The following is a 16,298-nucleotide window of genomic DNA, read 5'->3' as shown; positions in this document are numbered from 1 at the left end:
GAAAGCTACAAGCCCTCGGCATCAGATGAGCCAGCTCCTTGCAGCTGCCTCTACAAGAATAAGTAATATAAGTAGCACGATGAATATTCAGCAGACAGCCACTGCCTGAGGAGTCAGATGATGGATCGAGCTTCATGGTAAAAGAGTGGAAATGCAACACAACGTTGGCCAAGATTGTTAAAAAATCACATTGAAATCATAACAATATTGTGGCTGCCTGCAGACAGTTGAACAGCATTAAAACAGAATTAGGGAACCTTCAGTGAAAACAGCGATGCTCAACCTATTTCTCTCCCCCTCTAAGAAAATCTGTTCTGAAGCTCTATCTGAACCTCTCAGAATATTATCATCACATTTAATCAAGGAGGAGTATATAGTTATCTGCTCAGCTGCCAATATTGAAGTAAGTAGCACATGGTCAAGTCAAACACCCAGTCCCTGGACCCAATCTTGTTCCCACTGAAGCAAATGGCAGTTTTGCGACTAACCGCAGCAATGCAAAGTCTCATCCAGAGATTACAGCTTAATTTCTTCCTATCAGTGATGCCAATTGGGGTGGATGTGGGGGAAGTGAATGCACTTGCTCGAAGTTCCACAGGCTGCCAAGTTCCATAGGCATGTTGGAGCTACCAATCTGACACTGTTTTATATCATGTGAACTCAATACAAAGCAAGACAGATCCTATGAACTTCTCCTTTACTTCCTCTTTTATAAATGGATAGTGTGTTTATATCCAAAATATGTAAGGGTAGGTTGTGGCTGTTTGAAACTTGGCCTCTGGGTGCTGTGTGCTCTGGTGTAGGATTCATCATTAGAAGTCACTGGTAGGGTAGTGCACAGCCTAAGTAAGACACCTCAGTGCTGGGGAAAACTAAATGAGTAAGGAGAGAAAAGCCCTCCTGCTGAGTGGCGTTGGAGATGGACTGGTCATGTGCTTCGGATGGAACCTGATTGCATCACCAGAGTAACAATAAGATGGACACCTGAAAGCAAGCGAAAATGAGGCTGCCCGAAAAAGAACATGGCAAAAAGCTGTGGAAGCCGAGCTGAAAAACCTGGGGCACAGCTGGGGAACTGTTGAAAGACTTGCCAGAAAGATAAGAGTGGAGGAGCTTCATCACTACCCTAAAGGCCAGAGGCGTAATAGGAACATGATGATGATGAATGACATAGGTACCTTAGTATTTCCTATGTTTCTTGAGTATTTTCTCCTGGAAGAATAAGGAAATGAAGGGGATATTGCAAATACTGAAGTAGACTGATTTATGAGTCAAAACTGGCAAAAACTTGAGTAATCCCACTGTACTGAAGTACAAAAAATGATGTAAAAAAAAATCTATACTCTGAATGCTGAGTCAGATGACCCTAAAGAAACCAATGAGTGGCACCAGCACCTGTAAACTATTCAACATCTATTTAGACATCATGAGCTTGATTCTGCACTGGCTCATATCCTGTGTGAAGTGTAATATGCTCACATCAGCTCTTTGGGACAAGGGCTGTTTTTTGTTATGTTTGCACAGCTCTTTGTGCAATGAAGTTCCGGTCCAGGATTAGGGCTTCTCACTGCTACCACCATACAAGTTAATAATAATAATGATCTCATCAGTATGTATGAGTGGACAGATCAGCTTTGGTTATGTTTTATCAAAATACACACATAGCTATACAAGGTGCAACGTATTGAAGAATCAGACCTCATGATTACTGCTGTTCAGTAAAAATACCTCCTTTTTTTTAAGTTTATCGTTTTATAGCTCTTCCATTCTCCCTTATACATTTGCTATTTTTACATACATGCCATATTCAGAGGGATCATCTGGAAACAGTGTTTGTTTCATCTGTCCCAGTGTTGACCAAAATACTGTTGGTACATTCCTGAAGTCCTTGGCTGTACATCATAACCATGGCTGCTTCAGAAGGGAACAGCTGTGTGAGAGGACAAGGAAAAGGGGAAGGAGGTAACAGGGAGAGTATGTGCTGCAAATTTTGCTGTCAGTCAGGCTTGTGGATCTCTAGGCTGCTGGTACAGCGACACCTCCTTGGCCCACAGTAACCAGATGTTTGAAACCTTAATGATAAAAAGACCTTTGTCAATAGGACAGACCAGACAGGAAACGAATCACACAATTTGGTTATGTAAAAGTGAGGTGTCAGGCCTTCAGAGAATTTTTTGGGCCCAATAATCCTCTCATTTATACTACTATAAATCAGGAGTAATTCCATTAAAAGTCGATAGAGTTACACAGCTATAAAACTGGTGTAAGAAAGAGGAAAATCAGATCATTTGTGTTCAAAGGCTGGATGGAGTTTTGCAGGCTTAGGAAGCCACATACATCAAGATTTTGGTCACTATTCACTCTGTGCCACCAAAAAAACTGGAGGACTGTTTGTAAAGTCAGGATCAAATGTTTATACCAAATAGTAGCTGTTTTTTAATCACTTGGGCTTATATGTGGCCATCAGCTGAAAAACACCTTTCAGGAAGCATTCTGCAGAAGACGTGTGGGTCAGAGGACCTGGGGATTCTCCTATACCCTGGTAGGTGACTGACACTCCGGCTATGCCCTGATTGCCTTGTTTTTAGTATTACTTCAAGAAGAATGACTTTGCTTTTTGTGTGTCTCATGCGAGACTCAATATGGGGGCTCTCAAATTACTGAGTTTTAACATTCTGGCTGCATCTGTGTATTAAAGATTCATTACAAACCCATTTTCATATGTTCATCATTCCCTGACGATTCACTTTTGGGTCTGAAACTTCCATTCAGAGGTGAATTTTTTAGGCATATCTGAGCAAAATCCTTACGTTTTATTCATATTCATTATTCATTTATTATTCAAATTATTGAGTTTGGGGCATTAGGTAAAAACAAAACAGTGTTTTTCTATTATCCACAATTTTTTAGTCATGCTTGTTCCAAAGCAACTGACATTTGCAATGGTCAAGTTTGCAGTGTAAATGATTTTTTAATGGGGAGTACTTTGTCTAGCAATAGTGAAATAAAAAAGAAAAAATGTTGTGACTGGTGAAAAGTAACTTCTGAGCATGTCCAGGAGCTTTGGTTAAGGGCCCTCTTGCAGAAACTAATGAAGCTCACCCTCTGTAGGACCTAAGATGGCAGATATGAGATACTTTGACCACCTGTCAGGCCTAGGGCCTGCTGCTGGCAATATTTGCCTGATGGACATTAAGATGAGACTGAAGGCAATTGAGTGCATTGTTTAAAAAATATTGTATAATTTAGGGTCACTACAATTTTTGTTCCATTATGAACATTTAAAATACCATAACATCACTAGGCCCGATTCTCCTTTCATGTCCAAAACAGGAGTAATTTATACTTTATACTCGTGTGAGAAAAGAAGCCAGATCTCAAGGGCCATACAGAAACATAAATTTGGTCAGGGTTTGGTTTTGGAAAGAGAACTGATTCCAGTTTCCCAGCAGAGATGGATCTGGACCAAGACCCCATCTTGAACATCCCCAAACTTTCAGGTCTGGAATGGTTCAGGTCTGGAATCAAACTTTGTCTTTTGGATCCTTCTCTAGTTTCCATGAGAGTAGAATAAACTTTACAAAGGAAACAGCTGTCTGAATAATTCTCAGAAAGCAATTAAAATGTACAATGTGACTACAAATGTTATGTGATACTCCTGTAGGAAAGTAAACCATTATTTTGAGTCCTTTCTCATGTAATAACTGTGCAACATGCACTCAATTATAAGAATATAAAAAAATCTAGTTGGTGGAATAAAGCTGACCAAGCCTTTAACTGTAAACTAAAGGTAAAGTACTTGAAAAGACAAAGAGGCAGAAGGTCAGATTCCAATTACAGTTACTGCAGATAAGGTACATCTCTGTGCATATTTAATGTAAGGATAATGGATTCATGGCTTCCTTTTCTTGTGTTGACGCCAATTCCCTGTTTACTGTAGTCCAGTTCCACTCAGTACTTTTTAAATGAGCACTTTCTGTGGGGGCAGTGGTAGTTTTTTTGTGGCACACTGAGCCGCCTGGATAATTCTCAATGGGACACAACAACATCGTTTCATGAATGCTAAGTTCAGTTCTACTGTGTGAAGGGCTCTCAGCTGCACAACGTTTTAATTTGTGTGATAACACTTTTGGCTGCCACTGTGCCTGTACCTCTGACCCAAAACCAAACAAAACCAAACCCGTCAAGAGCTGTGAGAGCATCAGGAATCATCAAGGTGCTACCCTTCAAACAGTTTATTCCTGGGGGGAAATGGGGAGAAAATTAAAAAGTATAACAGATCGGACTGGACACACATACCCCTCCTCTGCCAGTACATAATCTGTTAGGAAAACATCTTTTCTGTCTCTCCTGTATATCTGTGTGTTGCAGGTGGAAATACATAGATTTAAATAGCCAAATTTATATGTAAATAGCATTTAAAACAGTAATTTCTTTTCTCTTTTGAGGATGGAAAATTACAGTGTCTCTGTGATGCATTTATCTTCCTGACATAAAAAGGCACCAGCTGGTATTGTGTTTAGTTTTACAAGAAAACAAGTAAATACCAATCTATTAATTACAATAGAGAATTTAGTTCCCATGTGTGCAGATTTCTTACTAGTTCAAGACTTAATAAGCAGCAGCACAAGCTTTGAGCTGGGGCAGAGAGTCTAAGAGACCACCCATGCTGCTACATATAACAGTTTCCTAAATATAGCTGTGCACCTTTCTTATATGTATCATGAGGATCCTGTCTGAAATAGCAAAGAACGGACTTCATTTTTTAGGTGCTTAGAGGCAAATATAAAGACACTTCCATGCTGGCAAAGGGTGGTATGGTTGCTTCTACCTGAGTTTCTATTGATAACAGCACTGCCCTGGTTCCAAATTCAAACAAGGAGAACAAAAAAGTGAAAACTGGGCTGCCAAAGAAGAGAATTGGTATAAGAATGCTTTAAAAACCAGATCTGACCTGGATCAATGCAAGGGTGAGCCAGAGAGACTTAATCTTTGCTTCATTAAAGGGGTAAAAAACCCTGTAAATTCTCCATGTCTGTACAGCACAGAAGCACCCTACACTGGACAAATGGACCCATGTCCTCATAAATTATCCAAAACTTTTCTTAAGATCAGGCAGCTGCCAAATAAGTTCAGTGTGGTGCTGTCCTTCTGTCTGTATACATGCCAACAAGAACGACCTCACTCACGGATACAGTATGTACCCTGTGGTCCTCATTCCATTCCTTCTTCTGCACCCTTTGATGGATTATTGCAGGAGGTTGACCCACTCTCTCCCGGGATGACCTCATGCCCTTCCCTGCTGTGGAAGAAACGTCCAACCACAGCAAATAAGTGTTTTAGTCAGATGTGCATTAGGGCCAAATCACAGTCCCTGTTCGAAGTATGATGATGATGATTCATGTTTACTACAGTAGTGCCCACAGATTAACCAAGAAGCAGGCCCCATTGTGCTAGGCAACGTACAAAGTGCCTCTGTCCCGATGGGCTTACAGTCTAAATAGACAATACAGACCACAGGATGGGGAAAGAGGGTGTAAAACACATAAGCAGACTGAACTACAATGGGAGCAAATATCATGTTAGTTCCACATTTTTTTTTCCTGCTGCAGTGCAAAGCCTATGTAAACTTGCTTTGCATTAGTGCAAAGGAGGAAGGAATCCTCCCGCTACCAGTTGTGGAGAACAAGACCAAAGAAGTTCCATAGACAGTAGCATTTATGAGCTCCCACTGCGCACATAGTTCTGGCCAGTGTGCCTACCTAACCACCCATCCCAAATATTCAGCCTCCTTGGCCCCCCCAGACGTGAAGTGTGGAGAAAACCACTGAGTGGTGCCTCTCTGTGCACTGTTAGAGTGAAGTCCCCTACACAGCTTCTCTGCAAAGAAAAACTGCACCAGTTCCCTTGCCTTTGAGTCCTTCTACAAGCCACAATATTTAGTTCTTCACAATTCTTGTAACAGCTGGGAGACACGTTTGTGCTCCCTCCACCTTCAAAAAAAAAAAAAAAAAAGGAGGGGGAACAACCTACAATCCCCAGTATTGCTAACCCTAATCATGAGTCAGGAACCAATGTTGGCAACACTGAAAGAGATACACATTTTTGCCTACTCAATGTGTGCCTTTTATGGTCAACAGCACAGTGATCTACACTGCTTCCATTCAATCTCAGCTGTGGCCAAATGTTATGTTAAATGTTGGTTTAAATGTCCAATTCAAAAAAGTGTGGTGAATCTGGAGACTGAGGTATTGCCTAACACATGTACTACCAGAGAAAATGGTTCCCCCGAACTCAGATTTAAGTCTCTCAAGTACAGCCATATGGGCAATCTTAAACAGTGGCCGCCCAGGCCAGTCTTGACCTGTAGCACACCCTGATTTCAACATTAAATATTCCTCGGCTTTTGCCTGCCACGTTCCTCTACAATTGGCTGGAGATTTTGTTTTCTCTCTTGATAATGAAAGATTTAACATTTCCTATCACAGAACCATAGATGACAACTTTCCTCCTCAGTTTCCCAGCATCTTCCTAGACTCAATCATTCTGCTCAGCAGCAGTGTGGATGATTGTCCTGTCGCCTGCAATGGCCTTTGTTGGCAGGGAAGATGACAGGATTTGAAGTTGGTTTACTCTATGTCCTTTCAGTTTCATAAGCAGTGTTATTTTAAAAAGATGAATTAGGCAGAACTGAAGGCTCAGGGAACTGGTCATAAGATTTGAAGCCTCTCTTCCTGGTCACCATTTCAAATACAATCCTGGTCAGTAGTGACTAAAAACTGCCACAATCTGACATCTGTTTGGTGGCTTAAATAAGTGAGCTGGTGTTCTTGGTCTAGTTCCTAGTGGAAGCATCCATGTCATCCTACAAGTAGGGCTGTCAAGCGATTAAAAAAATTAATTGCGCAATTAATTGCACTGTCACACAATAATAGAATACCGTTTATTTAAATATTTTTTGATGTTTTCTACATTTTCCAATATATTGATTTCTATTACAACACAGAATACAAAGAGTACATTGCTCACTTCATATTTATTTTTGATTATAAGTATTTGCACTGTAAAAAAAAAAGAAATAGTACTTTGCAATTCACCTAATACAAGTACTGTAGTGCAATCTCTTTATCATGAAAGTTGAACTTACAAATGTAGAATTATGTACAAAAAAAACCTGCAATCAAATATAAAACAATGTAAAATTTTAGAGCCTGGAAGTCCACTCAGTCCTACTTTTTGTTCAGCCAATTGCTCAGACAAACAAGTTTGGTTACATTTGCTGGAGATAATGCTGCCCGCTTCTGGTTTATGTCACCTGAAAGTGAGAACAGGCATTATGGCACTGGTGTAGCCGGGCATCACAAGATATTTATGTGCCAGTTGCGCTAAAGATTCATATGTCCCTTCATGCTTCAACCACAACTCCAGGGGACTTGTGTCCATGCTGATGACGGGTTCTGCTTGATAACTATCCAAAGCAGTGAGGACTGACATGTTCATTTTCATTATCTGAGTCAGATGCCACCAGCAGAAGGTTGATTTTCTTTTTTGGTGGTTCAGGTTCTGTAGTTTCCACATTGGAGTCTTGCTCTTTAAAGCCTTCTGAAAGCATGCTCCACACCTTGTCCCTCAGATTTTGGAAGGCACTTCAGATTCTTAAACCTTGGGTCGAGTGCTGTAACTGTCTTTAGAAATCTCACATTGGTACCTTCCTTGCGTTTTGTCAAATCTCCAGTGAAAGTGTTCTTAAAATGAACAACATGTGCTGGGTCATCCTCCGAGACTGCAATAACATGAAATATATGGCAAAATGCGGGTAAAACAGAGCAGGGGGCATACAATTCTCCCCACAAGGAGTTCAGTCACAAATTTAATTAAAGCATGATTTTTTTAAAACAAGCATCATCAGCATGGAAGCATGTCCCCTGGCCGAAGCATGAAGAGGCATATGAATGTTTAGCAATGCCAGCTACAAAAGTGCCATGCAAATACCTGTTCTCACTGTCTGGTGACATTGTAAATAAGAAGAGGGCAACATTACCTCCTGTAAACGTAAACAAACTTGTTTCTGCGATTGGCTGAACAAGAAGGAGGACTGAGTAGACTTATAGGCTCTGAAGTTTTACATTGTTTTGTTTTTGAGTGCAATTGTGTAACAAAAAAAATCTACATTTCTAAACTGCACTTTCACAACAAAGAGATTGCACTACAGTACTTGTATGAGGGGAACTGAAAAATATTATTTCTTTTAGCATTTTTACACTGCAAATATTTGTAATAAAAATCATATATACTTTGATTTAAATTACAACACAGAGTACTATATTATATATATATGAAAATGTAGAAAACCATCCAACACATTTAATAAATTTCAACTGGTATTCTATTGTTTAACAGTGTGATTAAAACTGCGATTAATCATGATTAATTTTTTAAATCATGATTAATTGAGTTAATTGCATGAGTTAACTGCGATTAATTGACAGCCCTACCTAAAACCTACAGTCACAACTAGTTGCCTTGATATTAAGTTCAGTAAAAAACCCAAGGAGAGAATGGTCCTGGAGAACGAACCTTCCTACTTCCAGTCAGTGCTGGGAAATATTGGTAGGGTGTGTCGAAGCTTGCACTGCATGAGCATACTGTGGCTAAACAGAGGACATCCGTACAATAGGTCCTGCCCCTTTAGCAGCTCTAAAACAAGTTGGGAAAAACGTTTTGATCAGAGAAACAATAAAATGTAGTCAGCTTCTGAAGGAACCTTGTGATAGGAGTCAGGACACTACCACTTTCTCTGTGCTTTCCTATATCCGAGAATGCAAGAGGTACCCCATCCTTACTATTAATTAAATACTTCTCTCCTGTCAGGAGTTTTCTGCCAACAGCAAGATGGCTTCTATACTGAGGGGAAATGTTTTGTCATTTTTGTAAACTCAAAATATTAGGTCACCTGACATTTTCAATAGCTTGGGATGTGAAGTGAAGGTTGTAGATAATGATGGTCCGCCCTGTAGCCTGGGGTTTCATGCTTTCTTCATGCTCTGGACTGGAAAGGCTGCAGGTAAGGTCAAATGAGGTATGTCTACACAGCAATTAAACACTCGCAGCTGACCTGGGTCAGCTGACTCAGGCTCATAGGGCTTGGGGTGTTATGCTGTAAAATTTCTGTGGAGACGTTTGGGCTTGGGCTGGAGACCAAGCTCTGTGAGGGGGGAGATTTACCATTCTCTGTTTTACTGTCAAGATAAAAATGGGCACATCCTTCCTTCCCTGAAAGCGGGTCTTGTCCTTTTATTAGGTAAACAACATCTGAGAGACCTTTAAAGGCTCTTAAGTGTATCATACAGGTAGCTAATCTATAAAATGTTAATGACAGACAAAGCACACACATTACACCCATGTGGCTTTTATAAATTAATCACAATATTGATCCCCACTCCATCCAGGCAAACTTTTCCCTCTAAGCTGTGCGCGTGCACACAGATCCTGAACCCTGCGCACACTGCGAAACACCACGCACACAACAATTTGCACAGAAGACATTTTTTGCGCACACGGCCTGTCAAAAATTTGCACAGAAGAAATTTTTGGCACACATGGCCTGTCAAAAATTAGAGTGAACATTAGCAACAACTCCCTTTTCTTCCATCCAGCCGGACAGAGACCCACCACATTCAGTTTCAGTGAGCATATTGAGAGAAACAAGGAAGAGGAACAATAATTACTGTAATTAGTGCTCATGTAACACTTCAGAGGAAAGCACTGCACAACATTAATTAAATACACCTCCAAAGCAGCACTGTGAAGTGGGTAAACATTAGTATCCCCATGTTCCAGACAGGGAAAGAGACACATAAAAGGAACAGCGACCTGCCAAGAACATGCAGAAGTCAGTGGCAGATGCAGGATCTCAGGTGCTCCTGATTTCCAGACCTGCACTCAGGCCACCACACAACTAAACTAGAGGTTACAAGTAAGTTTTCAACCTGTAGACATGCTTGGCCTAGGACAGCGATGCTTGGCTGCACCGGCATGAGGCCTCTGTCCTGCAGTGGGCAGCAGAACACTGAGGATGACATTGACTAGCAGTTCTCCTATTTTAGGAATGTTATTTGAAATTGCATTTTCTCAGCCATGGAACTTGACATTATTAAAGAGCCTCAAAATTTGCTGCTCCACAGAACTTAGTATTTGGGTATCCACTTCTTGCCACCCTCTCATCAATTTTAGTTAGCAATACAATGACCCATTTGATACTTTTAGTGGATACTCAATAGCCTTTAATTTCTTGGCAAACTCTGATTAGAGAAGACAGTGGGGTTACAAGTTCCCTTGCAAAAACCAGGACTGAAATGCATTAAGAACACAGCTCTGTCAATGTTTTTCTAGGCTGTTTTCCAGCATTCCATGAAGGACCCCTTTTACATACACAAAGGAAGCATGGGGATAGATTCATAGCCCTTAGCAAAATGGAAAATAAGGTCCACCAAAACAAAAATTATTCAAAAGCCTATATATGTTTCTCATTAGATGTCCATAGTTTATTTAGATCAAATCTGCAGTGTGTGTGTTGAGGAGAACTATGCCCCTTATTTCCTCACTCCTTTCTCCCCCATCTTTATAACTTCCCCCTACTTTTGACACTTTATAATTTTCCCTCAGTGTTGATGCTGGCTTTTTCACTGTTATTTATATTGAATGGACCTGAATCCACTCCTTGGATGGAGGTAATAGAGAGAGGCACAATATTTCAACTGAAATGCTTGCTACTTTTGAACCCAGGCACTACTCAACATTTTAGATGAAGTACAGTGATGCAGTTATCCGCTGTGCTTACAAACCAGCACTCTCTTTTGGTTTACCTACCTCTTTTAGACAAACTGGAAATAGTAACATGAGCTCCTGCAGTTACAATGGTTAAATAAAGATGCAAACTGAACTGACAAGAACTACAGTAAAAGTTGTTATCATTTGCCAACAGTGTCCACCATGATAGGTTAAGCCAGTGTTTGAATGAACAGTGTTATGCTTGGATATCAGATCTAAAGAGTACCTGGCTTTGTGTTGGTGTTTTTTAAAATTTATCATTTTAAATGCTTTACTCATTATAAGAGCACTAAGGTAAAAGTTAACATTCTTAGTCTCTCTCATTTGAGTTTAGCAGAGAAGGGAGGCTGAGTAGAGCTAGTATCTTCGAGACTTTCTCACTTCCAGTGTAACTTTTATATCTCCTGTACTATTCAGTTATCTAGGCCTTTTCAAACCTGTCTCCTCTTCTTCAAGCTTATTTACTCAATTTTGATCTAGCAGTTTTCTTCATGCTCCCTGGACTATTTGGACACAGTGTTACAACTAAGAGGACATGAAAATGCTGATCTTTATATGTAATATCTTTATATATCAAGTTGTATCATGTACTGAAATAAAAAAAATTCCTCTCTGTGACATAGAAATGTGGACAGATTGATAACCAACTGTATTCCCTTGCTTAAGTACATATGTTTTGCAATGTACAGAGTTTTGTTAAAGGCTTCAGCCACCACATCATCAGAACACATATTGCACATTTTGTTTTTAAGGTGAACCTGTCATGCACATCTCGGTAAAGAAGCATATATTTGTTTTGCAGAGAAGAATGACAAATGATCCAGTTGAGGGACTGATTTACTGGATGTGGATAACCAGTATAATTTGTTTGGAGGCTCTCTCTATGGTACAGACGGAGGGTTCTCTGCTGTGTATGAGAGCCAGTCCCACTGGCTTTAATGGGGACTGTACATATGCAGCAAGCCATGAATGTATAACTCAGGTACAGTGCTCCTGACAGTCCTCATCTTGCTCCTAGTTTATTGCTTATAAACAGTGAATTTTTAAAAAAAATTCCAATAGACTTAATCTCTGTTTGCAAACTGGATGCAGAGTACTGTAACTGTGTGCAGGGGACATCCAATAGAAACAATACATAAGGATGGTGGGTGATTACTACTTCTGCAGAAGCAAATACTGCATTAAAAAACTGAATCGGCTCACTGGAAAAGTTAAAACAAATGATGAAAATGTCTTGGCCTTGGGAATTGAACCTGTCTACACAACTATAGTGTGCAAAGATTTCCTCTGAATCTGTAAAAGGCTATTTACAGGCTTATATCTCCATCATAAACATTCTATTCTAATCCAGTATAGTTTAATAAAGTGACAACTACTAAAACACCAGGTGAATAAGATCAACGTAAGAGGCATTTAAAACATTGCCTACTTTTGTTTTTCACATTCCATCTTGGGCTGCAGGATCTTCTACTAACTCATCTACTAAAAGGGAATCAATGAAAGAACAACGTTTGTTTTAATCCTGGTTTGTTCTTCTTTGTTCTTTAGTAATTATTAGTGTGAAAGAGACAATAAGGTCTTGGCATTTGTTTGTTTTTAAAAGGTGCTGGCCCACTTGAAATCCTGAAGAGTAAAGTTCTCTCTGCATGCACAAACTAGGTAGCACAAGAGCACTGCAGGGCAAGCTTCCCCACACAACAATGCCAGTTGACTCTAGGTCCTCTTTTAGAAGGCTCACTTCCATGGGCAAAAACTGTCTCCAGGCACACTCAGCCCTTTTGAATTTGGAGTAATGGGAGCTGCTGGGCCCAGAGCACTTGTGAAAGTTTGGCCAAGACTGACTGACCCGTTGCCTAGAGATTAGTGAAGCTACCTCTGTCATTACACAGACCGTGTGATTACTAACATTACCGTATCAATTGTGGTTATTTTTATCTAGCAACATGTCACTATGACACTTAAGGAAGAACCAAAATGTCAAAGAACAATGGTGACATCAAGAAATGAGAAGCCATAGTGTATGCATAATAGATATGCATACAATAGATAAGCTATTACCAGCAGGACAGTGGGGTGGGAGGAGGTATTTTTTCATATTCTCTGTGTATAAATAAAGTCTGCTGCAGTTTCCACGGCATGCATCCGATGAAGTGAGCTGTAGCTCACGAAAGCTCATGCTCAAATAAAGTGGTTAGTCTCTAAGGTGCCACAAGTACTCCTTTTCTTTTAGTGTATGCATTGTTATGTATACTTATACCTACACTGGCTTTAGATCCTATAGATTAGCATTACTCTAATCTCATTGCATCTTATTGAAAATAATTTGTAATACATATGAAATCTCTTTCTAATCAATGTAGCTGAGAAGAGAATTTTAAATGTACCCCATCCAGATGGTATGATCTTATCAAATTTTCACATGTTGGTCTGCTCAGTTAATTAAAACCCGTTCCTTTCCCTAGTTAATGGCAGATCTGTGCAGCAGAAATGGCATTGGAACAGATGTTCATAAAATGTCAGAGCAGCAGGATGATCACTCCAACCTCACTGCCTCTTTGAAGGACTACTCTGTTTACATTCTCACTGGCCTCATGTCAACCCTGGTAAATATTACCTTTCCTTTGGCTGCTTTAGAAAACAGGGTAAGGCAAGTTTCTTGGTCAAAGTCATTTACTTTTTAAAAGCAGAGCATGTCACCACCTGATGATAGGTGGTCTTTTTTAAGATATGGGGGGAAAAACTCCACTTAATTATGAAAAGCGTGCCAGGATTTTAAATATGCCTTTGTCCTGTAAGTTTTCATACATTAGCAGTATAGAACTCCTACTAAAATAACAGCCAAGGCTTAACAGAAAAAAGAATGGGGGGATTAGTTTGGCTAAAATAAGAACAGATGCAAACTGTAGTCGATCTCTTGTCCCTCATCTTTTGGGGGGGTGAAAATTTTGCTCTTTTGTCAGTCTTCTAGTGGTTCTGCAGTCCCCAGTTTTCAATGCGACAGGAAGTTGAGATATCACAAGGGAAGCTACATCCAATATTTCTGAGCTGACTGAAACCAGAAGGGGCTGGAAATCACATTAATAAAGCTGCCCTTGCCATGATAACACCACCTAGCTTTTGTATAGTACTTTTCACTCATAGATCTCAAAGTGCTTTACAAAGAAGGTATCATTGTCCCCATTTTACAGATGGGGAAAGCAAGGTACAGATCAGCCAAGTGACTTGCCCTAGGTAACCCAGCAGGCCAGCAGTAGAGCTGGGAATAGAACCCAGCAGGTACCTTATTTCTCAGCCAAAGATGTTTACATAAGAATCTGAACTTTTGGGTACAGGAGCTGATGAAAACGCCTTAACAAGTCGATGTTTGTGCCAGTTAGTAGTCTCAGCTTGGCCACTGATCCCTTCCTCCTTGTTACACTCCAGTAAGGTCTGCTCCCTGCTGCTTCTCCCTGTGTCACCAATAAGCCTTTTAGACATCTCTTACTCTGACCTCCCAATAAGGCCGTACAATAGCTCTCCCTTCACTGACCACGTCACTGACCAGTTGTGCTACTGGCCTGCTCGGCCTCTGTGTTGGGCCCTGCCCTCAGCTGAATTAAAACAGCTTCTGCTGTGAGACAAGTTTGGTGGAGCAATGCAAAAATAAACAAACTCCAGACCAGCCAGACGTAATACAATATATAGCTCCCCCTTTATATGGAGTATACGAAACATATGGGCTGCATTAAGCAGCATGAAACTACGTAATATAGTGTTCATACAAACTATGGTCATTAGCTTAAAGTCAACGTAGTACAGGAAATCAGAGGTGACAGACCCTCCCTGAAAAGCTTTTAAACTGGAGATCTCACTCATTTTTTTTTGTTAATAGCATTAACTATTGATAACATTTTCAAACATGCCTAAGTGACTTTGGAGCCTAATTTCCACTCACTTCCAGTGAAATTAAGGCTTCTAAGTGCCTAATTCCCTTTTGAAAATAGGAATTTAGACTCCTAAGTCACACAGGCACTTTTGAAAATGTTACCCTACATCTTAATGGAGAGATTGTGCATTGGACCATTCCCCACCTGCTTGTGATCATATGGACCAGTTCCCTTCCCATTTATGAGAATCACAGAATATTGCCATGGTAACTACAGCAATTGCATCCGTGGAAAAGCAGTAAAAGTATTTTTAGCTACCTTGTAATGTAATTTACTGGCTCAAATGGAGAAGAGCCAAAACAGAGTTAACCACCAGCTCTCCACAGACCACAGTTCGAGAAGCAGTGCCTTAGATCAATGTGCTTCCCCCTGACTGTCAGTAGAACAAAGTGACATGCTGCGTGGAATAGTAGCATGCAGGAGGGATTGTAATCAACACACTGGGGAGGGCTGTGACTTGGCTGAAGATGTAGAGCACCAACGTACACCAAAATGGTAAATCAATGTCAGCAAAGCCCCACAGACAGGCAATAAAATCACCACCCTCACCAGGCCAGCAGTCCTCCTATCCTTCTGCAGCCATCTCCAAAAGGGGTGGTGAGCAACAAAGACTAATGCTTCCCCCTTAAAAATTTCTGCATCTCGTTGGGGAAGGCAATAAAGGAATGAAATAGTCACAGGCCACCTGCTTTCTGGAAGCAACAGGTGACTCCAAACAGAGTGCATACACACAGTGTATGGTCCCCATTTAGCCTTTCCTAGGGTTTGCATTGACAGTTTATTATAACAAAACCTCAGCCTAAGCTTTTCTCCCTGAATTTGGCTGCTACCAGGGGTCCTGCAGTGAAAAACTCATATGTTCCTGCCCCAGTTGCCTATGGAGACACATGACCCCTTTTATATCCTGGATTGGAACGAACAGGACTGAGCTGCCTGCGTGAGCCAGCAGGAGCAACTTTGCATCTTCATGTAGTATCCAATCATCTGACACCAACGGGAGTCAACAAAAGAGCTCTGAATCAAATTGCAAAGTCCTAGAAGCCTTCATGCTGGGTTATCAGAAGTAGGGAAAACAAGGAAAATTGATTTGTCAGAGAGAGGGAAGGAGCCAAGATCTGTTAGAAGCAGAGGAGAACTACCACTAGGGGCAGCATCAAATGTGGATGAACTTTGGATATGCATCTCTATTATGGATGTTCATCTGAACTAAATGCCTGAATCTTTTCAGGGTTATAGCACTATAACTAACCCCGAGATAAATTAACTTTCCACATTTCTCTTGAAGAGAAGGTAGTTCACATAGCCCAGTGTGGTGATCAGTTTAGACCTGTTGTGATTCACAACTTGTGCCCTCACCATTTCTAAATAACTATCTTATCTACTCATTGTACAGAGCTATTACTATCCCCCAAAAGTTACCGAGTTACCCAGAAAAGCTAAACAGTTGCTAACAGTGTTATGCCATTGGGCATGACAGAGTCATTCAATTAGCTAGCTTTCCGAGAACAGTATTTGCAGAACAAGAATGTGACACTGTACTCC

At 40.6% G+C, this 16,298-nt stretch overlaps 1 protein-coding gene across 6 annotated transcripts in view; it reads right to left on the bottom strand.

Annotated features, from left to right (window-relative positions):
* Positions 1 to 16,298, bottom strand: part of ARHGAP24 (Rho GTPase activating protein 24) — a 336,201-nt gene that overhangs the window by 123,521 nt on the left and 196,382 nt on the right. Inside the window, exon 1 of one of the 6 annotated variants that reach the window (XM_073340575.2) lies at positions 1,799 to 1,870. The exons of the other annotated variants lie outside the window; for them this stretch is intronic. The gene's annotated coding sequence lies outside the window, so the exon portion shown is untranslated. Of the gene's footprint in view, positions 1 to 1,798; positions 1,871 to 16,298 lie in introns of those variants that run through there. 6 annotated transcript variants of the gene reach the window in all.

This window comes from Lepidochelys kempii, chromosome 4 (genome assembly GCF_965140285.1).
Source record: "Lepidochelys kempii isolate rLepKem1 chromosome 4, rLepKem1.hap1, whole genome shotgun sequence".
NCBI lineage: Eukaryota > Metazoa > Chordata > Testudines > Cheloniidae > Lepidochelys > Lepidochelys kempii.
This window is presented reverse-complemented; position numbering and strand designations above follow the sequence as displayed.